Raw genomic sequence first — 12,604 nt, forward strand, 5'->3', positions numbered from 1 at the left:
AAAACACAGAAGCCACTAGCTCTGGAATCCTTTAGTTCAAACAGAAGGAAAGAACAACAAGTAATGACACAGGCATTCCGAGATCATTTTTTTCACGGTTCTGACAAAAACCTAGCACTAAGGAATTCTGCATAGCGAGCGTAATGCACATACGTAGCAATCACGTAAAACAGCACCTACAAATAAGCAACTTTTGTACAGGTTGAACTTATCTAATCTGGCACCTTTAGGACCTGACCAGTGCCAGACATGGGAATTTCCTGGACCGCGGGAGGTCAATATTGTCTAGCACATTGTTACCAACACTTGCACAGCCCACTGGGCTCTTAGAAGATATTTAGGGATAAATTACAGCTAAATAACAACATGGAACACAGAGCCAGGACTGGTGACTGTAAACAAACTTTATGGAACTGGCCACACCCATGATAAGTGGTCATCCAGCTAACTAAAATCATGGCAGATTACAGATGTCGCCAGATGAAAGAGTTTCATTTGAGAGAGGTTCAACCTGTACCTATAATTCATAATTCGCCTGGAAAATCTGCACCATTACTGTGTTCATAGCTTAGGTAACATGTACCACCTAGAGCAGAAAGAGACTTCTTTGTCCAGCAAACATTCCACTCCTGTGCCTCCGCAAAGGCAGTACACTACAACAGAGAAAGGCTCTGCAAAATACTCTTTGGGATTGTGGCGGTTTTAGTATAGCACACATGTGCCTTTGTCCCTTTGAAGTCTAGTTTTATTGAGCAAAATAAGGTGACCCCATATTATCATAAACGTGCAAAAAGCAAGGCTGAAAAAGGACACTTTATTTTCTCGCTTTGGCAATGTCCCTAGTTCATATTATTCCACCAAACCCACACAGGGAGTAAGTACAAAGAGTCCATTTCCTGTTCAGCCCATCCTTTTCTCTTGGCAGCTCTCTCACTGCTTGGACGAATTCTACAGCTTCTGCAGCTGAATTCTACAGCTAAAACAATCTGACTTTCTTTTGCGCCAACATGACTTTGAACCCATTAGGCCAATATACCACCACTTCAGTTCCTCATTGTCAGGGATGGACCAGTCCCAGATTCACATGTGAATTGTGTTTGAATTGCTTCGTAGTGAATGTTTTCAGATCAGTTGATTCGCGGTTGAAAAATCAAGGGGCTAAATCTCCCAAAGCAGCCATGCTCCACTGTGCGTAATACCTGCGAAGGAGGCAGAGGTAGCTTTAAACCACCAAAATAATGGACAGTGGGGATTAGGTGTGAGGATGCAAGGAGAGAGCTGTGGGTGGGTGCTGAAAACCTCATGAGCTTCCAGCTGGGACAAATCATAAGTGCAAACTGGCTGCCTTAGAATAAGCTGATCAATACATCGTAGGTTCTCAGTTAAGGCTCCCATACAGTTGGCATTACGGCTGTATATGGGTTGGGCTGGAGAGGCCAAAAGGCTGCTTCTGTCTTCACCATAGAGCTAGCCATGAAGTGCACTGCCATCAAGAAGCTGTTCTTTGCCTTCTGACCCATCTGCCCCATTATTCTTTTGATATGGGAGGTTGACAGTTTGGCTGCATCTGCACTTGCAGTCCTCTTCTGGAAGAGGCATGCAAATAAGGGACATCAAAAACACAAATAAGGTGCAGATTTACATATCTGGCACCTCATTTGCATACTCTTCTTCCAAAAGAGCTTCTTTTGAAAGAAGAAAAGCAGTGTAGACATGGCTGGCTAACGGGATGCTGGAAAATGAGGCAGTCACACTGTGGCAGAGCTTGCTGACAGAGGGGGCTGCCACCATGGTGTGCTGACGAATGGGGCAGCTTCCCCATGGAGGAGATTCCCCGCAGCAGGAGCTGCCGTCCCAAGGCATGGGGCACCATGGGAACTGGGCTGCTGCCTCCAGGCTTAGGTTGCCATGGAACAAGAGCCCCTGCAAAATATGGGACAATTTGCCCATTTTCTTAAAAAAGTTGGGGCATCTGTCAGACAGCTTAGGTAAGGGACTGTCCCAGTAAAAATGGGAATGATGGTCACCTTACAGATAAGTCAATTCCAACTACACAATTGCCCTAGCTGGAACTGCACACCTACGGTCAACTTGAAGGTGTAGTGTACACCTGGCCTGAGAGGTTAACGTTTGGAAGGCTTTTGGCAGTGAGAAGTGCTGTTGTTCATTACCGGTGATCTACCCCTGAAACAGGCTATGCAGTAAAACACGGATGCTTAGGACTGCGTCAGCTAGCTGCTAATGCTGGCCCGGAATCTTGCATCCTCCCAAGTGGCTTAACTACATTATTAACTGTACCAGAAGGAGACTATATATTTATGGATGGGCCTTTTCTTCCTCCTCCTCTCCACTTCTGCTTCCTGTGATAATCTATGATGGGAACTCCAGCCTGGCAATGTATCTTTTTCATTGTCAGCGCTTGTCTCTCTTATGGGCTTTGTAATAGCGCAGACCAGAATCTGTGCTGTAGGTTGCTTTTTTTTTTTTTCCCTCTACAGAAATGAGGAGCCAGCCCTTCACCAAAACAAAAGCAAAGCAGCACGCAGCCTTGATCTTTCGTCTCCTGCAAACGAACAAAACCCAACAATTGGGGAAGGACGTGGGCTCGATGTACAAGACCGTCATCTGGTGTAAATGGCTTAGCACGATGGAAGTTTATGCCTGTTTGTACCAGCTGAGGATCTGGCCCAAGGGTTTTATTATTACATTAGAATAAGGTTTTTAGAGGCACATAATAGTGCCAAACTGCTGCTGATTCTTCTAAAAAAAAAAACCGCCGTGTTTCTTGTTCCAAGGTGAGTAGAATGGCAGCCTTCCCCAGGCCGGTTGGGTCCGTCTGGGGACACCATTGCAGAACAAACAAATGCAGGGAGACAGTCTCTCTTGCTTAATATCGGAGGGGTAGCTGTGTTAGTCTGGATCTGTAACAGCAACAAAGGGTCCTGTGGCACCTTACAGACTAACAGAAAAGTTTTGAGCACGAGCTTTTGTGAACACAGACTCACTTCATCAGATGCTGGTCTTGGAAATCTTGCTTAATAGTTCCCCTGCCTGGAGGATGAGATTTTTCAAACATGCTCACCGCTGGATTAGTTCTGCTCTTGTGTCAGCCAGTAGCAAAATTCCTATCAACCTCCTATAACACCAACAGACAGAGGTTGCCAGCACCAGGGATAGAACCTAAGAGTATAGGGTCTGAATCCCCACACTCTACCAGGTGAGCGAAAGGGCAGCTGGCTCTCAGCTGCAGCTGCAGAGCAAAGACTTCACTCACCCCAGATGAGGTCTCAGTACCTCTGAGTACTACACTCCATAAGAGCAGCATTTGACCAGTGCAGAGTACTTACAAAAGTCTCCTTCACAAAGTATGTGGCAACAAGGTGCTGATACAGCAGGAAAGTTTACTTTGCAACTTCAAGCCACAGCCTAAACTGGGCAGGGATCCTACCCAACTCAGAGATCATAACCAGGATCAAATTCCATAAAAAACTCCTAAATCCCCAAATCCCCGTTGCTCTGAAAACCAGAGAAACACCCAACTGAATTAAGCTAAACTGAATTAAAGCCACTTTGAGTGGAAGTGTCTACAGAGAAGTTTAATGCAGTTTAGCTGATCTCCTTTTAATTTAACCTTCAGTTAATTTGGATTAATTTTCCTAAATGCCCCTGTGTAAACAAGCCCCAGGTTTCAGGATAATCTTTCTCAACAATCTGTGGTTCTCCCCCCATTTTGGTTTGCCCCCTCCAGAGAGATGGCCGGAGACATCAGCAATAAAAAGTTTCTTTCGGTTTGTTGGAAGCTCTTGAGAATGAAGACGATTGGGACGTGCACATGAGCAGGAGCCCAGAATGCAATATCTGATGTCACCAGAGTGATAGAGGACGTGGGACCATGACACATTCAACCCCGTTTGGGATGGTAGCACTAAATTCATGGACTCCTTACTGTTAGGGCATGAACATAACAAAGTGTGGCTGGCTCCTACATAGGTTGTAGCCATGGTCTAGGGTGGGAAAACTCTTTGCCATCCTGTTTCCCTCCATCTCGCACTTCTGTGAACCTATTTACTGACCACCACCCTGGCTCTATTTACTTTTTAATGCTGCTCACAGGGCATTATATTCAAAACCTATGAAGCCAATAGACCTTCTATTGACTATCATGGGCATCACAGCAAACCCTCTAAGTGCTTTTTTAGCACTTTTTCCTTTTTCTATTTTTTCTAGGCAATCTTTGAGATGGTTACAAAACAGTATCTCAGCCCCTTTCCTTGCTCCGACTTTATTAGTGCACTCCAAAAATCAGTCTCCTTGCACTATTAGTGCTAGCCCACTGTTGGCATCCCTCCAACACCTCTTACTCTCACTTCCCCAAGAACTCAGCCTGACTCTGGCCTCATCACTCAGGTTCCTCAGTTGGGCATACAGCCAAGCTACACTGAGTTATCAGACTCAGACCCCGGGGTGGGCAGACAGCATACTGCATACCTGAAATGTGGCAGCGAAACTCTTTCTTTATATGCATTACATTGCATTTAGTGTATACAACATCAGCACAGTTTGGGACTGGCTTGGTCCCTTGCTGGATACCACTCACTGTATCGTATTGTATATGCTGTCCATGTATGACTTACTCTATTCCTCATCTTATACTTCCAGGCTTATCCCATCTGTTGTCTTGGTGACCGTAAGTGGTTCCCTGGGTGTTCTCCCTTATCACTGCTAGCACAGACATTCTGTGGCCAGCCGTTCACCTCCATAATCCATTCCCCCATGAAATGTGACCACACCCATTATCCAGTTTCTCATGTCTAGCCAAGTCTACCTGCAACCCACACATCTATTGGGGGTGGTTCACCATCACATGTAATGGCACCTAGACCACTTATGAAGCGAAAGAATACAGCTTCTGTACGGGTTTAGCTGAGCGCCAGCTAGCTTTTAGCTCAAACTGTAGAACAGGGTCAGCAACCCCCGGCACTCATGCTGAGAGTGGCATGCAAGCCAATTTTCATCAGCACCCGAGGCGGATGCTCAGCCCCATCCCTCCTCCCCCTATGCAGCTGTGAGCTTGCTCAAAGCCATACCACCTGCGGAGTAACGGCAGTCCAGGTAATGCTACCAACCACCACCTAAACGATGAAGCTCCGCATGTTTGTTTATTAATGAAGCTGTTGTAAGTAGGACTATAAGTGACTTTAAAAAGTACCACTGACACTCGGACCGTACATAGAGGTCAACGTTCTTTTCAAAAGTTACCTTCTCTCCTTACTTTCAGAAATAATTCTAGGTTCACAGTGTCCTCTTCACAAAACCAGGGGAACACTTCATTTTGAATATTAGAGGGGACCGCTAGATTTTATGGGCCTGAGTCTCCTTTACACCAAGGCCTCTTTTTGTCACTGTGTCGGCATAAGAGGGCTGTAAATGAGGCAAAACCATCACAAGCCCCCACTCTAAAACCCCTTTCTGCTACCACAACGGTGTAAAGAGACTTTGATAATCGAACTCTGGATCATCATCACCCATCACCCAGAACAGAAGTTTTAGTCAGCTCAGAGTCTGATTCTTTGTCTGAATTTTTATTGCAAGTTCATTAGCAGCTCATTAACATCATGAATGGTCTTCGCAGTCTTTCAAAAGACACTACAGCTTTCATATCCTAATTAGGAATTTTAAGGTACCACATGGCTAGCCAATTCAGGCTGATTTATAATTTAACATATCCATATTTATTATCTGACAGCAGTTTAGTTGTCATATTTAAGCCCTTCCTTTAATCATTACAATCTTCTTAGTACCCAAAACAGACATAGCACTTGTTCTACAGTGGGATTCAGGGGACAGAGCTCTGCCATTTACACAGATGATTTATGATTGGTGAGGTTGTGGTTCATCGTTCACATTTCTAAGCAGTTCAGAAGAATCTCTTTACTGCAGTTGACACAGTAACAGCCATTACCTCTGCTGCATGCATCCTTACACTGATCACATTTTCAGGTTTTAACGTAGTCAAATCAGCTATGTAGTACCAGTTCTTATTGCAAAGCTGCAATTTCTCGGACAAATTACAAGTGCATTCATGGCATCTCACATTTTATAGAAGAAGCAAATATTTGTCAGATGGGATTTCAGGGACTAGATGTTACTGTGAGTGCACTTCATATACACCTTAGCTTGACTTACTTACAAAAAGGCTCCCATGATAAATGATAGACTGTAGTTATGATTTTGATGCCCAGAAATGGCCATACACTTGTTTCAACCAAAGTTGAGGCCCGTGCAGCATTGTTTTCACTAGGATATTTTAGTTGGGATGGTTTGCTTGGCTAAATTAGCTCTTGGGACTGGATTTTATTACTAATGCCCTGCTTCAGCAACTGAATAAACTTACTATGTGCACTCTTATTTCTCTATGAATATTTGGCTTCTAATTCAGCTCTGGCTAACTACCACTTGGAGATATGTGGCCAAACACAATAGGAGGTTCTGTACCCCACGAATTTAAACCTCCTTGCATGTTGCAGACTATCCAAGAACAGCTGCACCTGGAGACACTGTCAGCGAAGGTGCTGTGCCCATCTTCCCCCACCCTTCCCTGGTTCCATCGTGTCTGGGAAGGAAGGAACGCTCTCCGGCCTACTGGGGTTGTGAGGCACTTAAGGGATATCAAGTTTCAGCAGCTTCTCACCCAGCAGATAATAGATTTGAGCCTGTGTTTTTATAACTCCCAGTCTCCGCAGGCCTTGCCAGGGGGGAAGAAAGAAAGGAACGCTTCGAGCAGCTAGAATCCAACGTAAGTATTGGGACGACTCAGTGCCGGAATATGCCAAAGGCTGAGGGGGCCAGGAGCAGGCCTTGTGAACTGCTATTTGGAGGCAAGCGCTGCAGGTCCTTTGGTTGCTAGGCTTTGCAGGTGCCAGCCCTGACAGGTCCCCATTAACCCCTCAGACCCACGAGTGAGTTAAAAGGTAATTTTCTGGGGCTGGCAGGAGACAGAAAGGTTGCAAATATTGGAGGTACAGAGGTTACTGTCAGCATTTCCTCTAAGCTGGACACTTGTGCAACCATGCAGGAGAGATTCAAATACCAGTCCGCAGATCAGCAGAGGGCTCACAGCTAGATGTGTTGTTTTCTACTGGTGGTGCACATTCCCACATGCCTTGATGCACATAAAATGTATTCCACACACAGATGGAGAAAATCCACACGTCTATGGAGCATAGGAGTGTGAACACTGGCTCCAGCTCCCAGTGAGTGTGACAGCGAGTCCTGTTCAGGTCTCAGGTGCAGTCCAGTTGTCAGGCTGATTGCCTGGTGTCATTGCCTGTGCAGTCGCTATGCAAGCAGATGGGAGCTTGCGCATTTCCAGGCCAGCTCTGTTAGGCTTGGTCTACACCACGCAGGGAAGTCAATTGCAGATATACAATTCTAGCTATGGCAATTGCATAGCTGGAATCGACTAGCTAAGGTCCTCACTGAGGAGGGTCGACAGGAGAGTTTCTCCCATCAACTTCCCTTACTCGGGGGTTGACTGCCAACCCCTGCTAGGTCAATCTTGCACATCTGCACCAGATATGTGAAACTGAACCCCAGCAGATTGACCCTGAGCCAGTCGATCTTCTGGGTAATGCAGACATGGGCTTCAGTCTCTTAGCCTGTTCTGCACACAGTTCCCAAGGGTCGCTCTCAGTATCTGCCTTCTCTGCAGGTCCCGGCTTCCCATGTGGATCTTGCTTCTCAACAGAGCCCTGTCAGGTGTGGGTTCAAGACCCGTCCCCTCACCTGGCCAGGGGAAAGGGACATTGTAGGCAGAGGGGGCTGATGGCAGTTTAACTCTCTGTTTAGCTGATCAGCTTTTGTGCTGTGCAGGCAGCTCTCCAGTACACACCAGGTATAACATGCCCAATAGTCCAGAGACCTGTAATTTCAACCTGCAGCTTGTTTAAAAGAGATAATTAACAGGTCAACGGAAAGGGAAGTCAGTTGCGTACAAGCTTTTGGTTATGTTTTATAGAGGCCTCATTTGGCTCCATTGCCATCTGCTATCTGGGCCTCACAAAGGCGTGCATGATTTCTATCTCCTTTCGTTTTCAGTGTGAAATAGAGGTTGATCCACTAAGTGCTGTAACCAGCATGCAACATCAGGGTATTCCTCCAAGTTTTAACCAGAGTTGCTGCAGGATTTTGTACATGAAGTTTACATTAGATGGAAAGAGAGAGGCCTAACGTGGCTTCTTTTTTCAGCCAATGCTCTCCTATGGCAGCAAGAACAGAGAAGCAGAGTATTGAATCTCTTCTTTCAGCCAAGGGATATTCAGGCAAATTGCTGGTCAATCAAAAACAAGGGGAAAAAGATGGGTCAATGATTCAAATTTTTTACCTTTCCCATAAAGCAAAGAAATCTTTCCTCTGACCGTAGAACTAAGGATTTCTTAACTACCAAACAAACCCATCTGTTTTCAGCTCCCATTTTTTAAGGAACCCCTAACATTTTCCTGCAAGTGTTGACAGATTCAGATTGTTCCCATGTATACACAAAAACAAGGCAGACTTTTTACGTATGCATACGCAAGGAGGCATTTTATAATGCCTAACAACATGCTTTGTGACTAAAACCACCAAGCACATAGGCAGCAGCTTCCTGCACTAGTGGTAACTTCCAGGTGGTCTCCCAGGGCAGCTGTGCGTAGAAGGCATTGGGCAATCTAATTTGGAAGTCCTAAAGATACAGATAACAGTAACGAGGTCTGCCACCATTTCTCCTGGATTCAATCTCCTTCCCTGAGTCAAATCAAAAAGGCTGTTTGGAACAGTGATTCCAGCTGGGATTTCCTGGCCAGCAGGGGATTGTAAAGCATCCCCACACTGCAGACCTTTGGAGGAAGAATAAACACACACTGTAAATTGTAGTGCCAGAGCCTCATATCAGCCCCATTAGCATTACCTCTGTGTCTTGTCTGGTGTGCTCTTCAGCCAGTTTGTTCTCTCATTCCCCGCCTGTCACTGAAAAAAGCAGACACACCAGACAGCTGGGGTCAGACACAAACAAAGCATCTTTGTAGTGATGCTGATGGCCTTGCAGCCCAAAAGCCTCGTGCTCTCTGCCTCAGCAGCCTTGCCTGCCCTTCAGCCAGGAGCTTGCAGAATCCCCAATAAGTGATTCCCTAGCACAGGATGGGCATTTGCTGCAGACTTTTGGTGCTCTCTCAGCAAGAAAGATTGGCAGCAAGGGTGGTCAGACAATGACAAAGGTGCAACTGACACATAATTTTATCAATGACAAAGCCCAGATACCCAACTCTTTTGAAACCAGCTCCAAAGGAGTACGCAAACCCACAACATCTGCAATACGTACGCCTTAATCCCTACATTATTATGGAACTAACATAACATTTGCTGCCATCAGTCTGTTCATTCAGCAGGTGTGTTATGCCCCCCCGCCCCCACACTTGATGTCCACCTTGTAAACTCTTTGACTGGGTCCACACTAGAGCATTTTGTCGACAGAAGAGGCCTTCGACAGAACCGTGACAGACCTCTGCATTTGCCTTGACATGGTTATTCCTGAAAAATGTCGACAGAGCAAGTTGTGTGTAGATGCAACCTGTTGACAGAGGTTCTGTCGAGATTTCCTTGTCGACAGTAACTTCTGTCGACAAATGCTTCTAGTGTAGACACAGCCTTTGGGAGAAGGCCTGTCCGCTACCCTGTTTGTTCAATGGAGCCTCAATCTTGGTTGTCCTTGAGGCGCTACTGTAATAAACATGATTAATAACCAAGCCGTGAAATCATCTTGTTCTTCCTTTTCTCCGTAACTGCCTGTTGCTGCTGCCTGTTACATTGTGCCTACTTTCAGGTTGTAGTATCTTCGGGGCAAGAACTGTGCTTTATGTTCTGTGTGGCCTCTACCACCCTTCCAGGGAGTGAACAAAATACAGCGAAAAGAAGAAAACCTGGGAGTTGTAGATGGAACAGGAATTACTGCACCAGATTAACTCATGGTATAGCCAGGTTAGGGTCCTGTCCCCAACAGTGACCAACACCTAATATTTCACAGGGAGGTTAAAAATAATCAAACTAGGCATATGTGGGATAATCTGGCCTCATATCAGGTCTCCTCCTAATCCCCAATAATTAAAGAGTGATTTAATCCCTTAAGTATGAGGTTTCATGTTCCTTCCGGAATGACTGGTGTTAATTATAACTCTGGACGTTGTTGTTATCCATATCAATGGTGGAACTTTCTGAAACTTGCTAAGTTTTTGGCCTCAGTGACTTTATGTGGCAGTGTGTTCCACCGTCTAATTGCACACTGCAGCAAAAATATTTGATCTGTTTGGCATTTGCAATCTTTTAATTGCATTGAATGTCTGCAGCTTTGTGATAGGGAGAACCAGAAAGTCCCGACCCTCTTTCTCTATAGCATACTTCATGTGGCAGCTCATCAATTCAAGCAAGTCAGGCTAGCTAAGAATTCTCCAAAGCTGCAAAATGTTTGCATTTTCTTCTTTACTTATTTGAAAAATCTAGCCAGATTTAAGGACAAACTGTGATTTGACTCAAATGTCAAAACTAAGTCCAACAGCAAAACACCATGCCAGGAAGTTTGAGAAACAGAGTGCTGTGTAAGGATCAAATCGTGGTGGAGCTAACACAGCCTAAGAATAGGGGTGGGCAATGAAAAAGGTGTGGCCTGCCGGAGTTAGTCCCTTGCAGGCCCCTGCTGCTAGATTTACCTGTGCCTCTTCTGGTATCAGGCAATCACAGCTCTCATTGGCCACGGATCACCGTTCTCAGCCAATGGGAGTTGTCAGAAGCTGTGTCCCACCATTCCCGTTGGCTGTGCATGGTAATCCATAGCCAACAAGAGCTGTGATTGCCCAATAACTGCAGAGGCACAGGTAAATGTAGGGTACATGACGGACTAACCCGGGTGGATCAGAACCAACCAACAGGCTGGTGTTTGCCCAGCCCTGCTAAAGAAGCTGCCTTGTTAGCATGGCAATTTGTCCATGACAGGAGGCACATTCTAAGGGGGTTGATGTATTAACCACTGTTCAGCAAGGCCAAGGCAGGATTGTAGCAATTAAGGGCTTGTCTATACTTACTGGAAGATCGACGCGCTAGCGGTCAATCTTCCAGAGTTTGATTTTGCACATCTGGTGAAGATGCAGCAAAATCGACCTCTCTGGACTCAGCCTTCGAGTCCTGTACTCCACACTGACATATGGAGTAAGGGACGTCGAGGTGAGACTATACAGGCTCAGACTCCAGTAGGGAAGTAAGTTGATTCTGATACTTTGATTCTAGCTATGCAAATGCCGTAGCTAGAATCGCATATTTGATATCGACTCGGCCTTCTGTCCCAGGGCTCTCCTAAAAAACACGTGGAGCTACAGTAGCTTGTAGGGGACAGGGACAGAGCCCTGTGACTCAGCTGCTTCTGCCACAGGGCTGTCACATGGCATGTGTACCAGGCACCAAAGCCCCAGCCTTGCCTTGATCTCCCCCACTTTAGCCTCGGTCCAGTTAGCAGTAACAGCAGCTACAGCTCCTGGATCTGCCTATTGCTTTGCATCTAGTAAAAGCTTATCCTATTTACATTGATTACATTACACCTTGCGTGAGGGTAGAAATAACTGTTTTGAGATTTATGGCCAAAAATGTCATAAAAGGACCATGATCCTAGCTGGCATTTGTGGGTACTGCTACAATACAAATAGTATTAACACCTTATACGTTTAGTTAATAGGAGACTGATTGACCTAAAACTCTGTTATTTGGGGGAAAAAACCAAAAAACATCTTTTCAGCTTGCACCCTGAAGTTAGGCTTTTACACTCAAGTTCATAGAAAGATGAGAAGTCTAAGGAACTCTAAATATTTCAGTGAAAATAAAGACAGAATGATTTCTTGAGTCATGGAGAGCTCCTATATTCCCTTCCCTTTGATCTGCATACAGAATTTCCATTGACTTCAGTGGTGCAACTGGTATCTCTCGAAGCTCCAAATACCGGTCTAAGGCAGTGCTTGAACCTAGCTCTGCACTAATTAGATGGATAAGCTCAGGCGGAACCAGCAGGAGAATTTTAGATCAAATGGCCTATCTGTGTGTTTGCTTCTTGGACAAAGATGGGTTCAACCAACATGCATATAAAGCCATTGACTGCACATGATTTCCCTCCTTGAACTATACTCTGGAACCTATAAGCGATTTAAAAATGAAGGAGCACGTCAGCTCATGGCTTTGATTTCAGATGTGGTGGTAAGTCTGCTTGCTTGCAATATTAACAGCAGCTTGTGACTGCAGTGCACACTATTGAAGAAGAGACCAACAATTGTTTGGCTGCCTGTCCCTTTGGCACATGTACAAAACTCATGGGAACAGTATTAGTGGAGCAGGCGCTGAAGAGACCTACTGGAAGGAAGCAGCATCTTTTCATATGGTGATAAGGAAGATATTGAAAAATTCCTACTTGTAGACCTTTTTCTAAGTACCACGTTTCCCTCTTTTAAAGTAAAGGCCACAGGATCAGCGGTTGTAGGTACTGCTACTAGAACTGGAAATCTCAAAGCAAACTAATATTACTATTGGATGAATA

This window comes from Carettochelys insculpta, chromosome 1 (genome assembly GCF_033958435.1).
Source record: "Carettochelys insculpta isolate YL-2023 chromosome 1, ASM3395843v1, whole genome shotgun sequence".
In the NCBI taxonomy this organism is placed as follows: Eukaryota; Metazoa; Chordata; order Testudines; family Carettochelyidae; genus Carettochelys; species Carettochelys insculpta.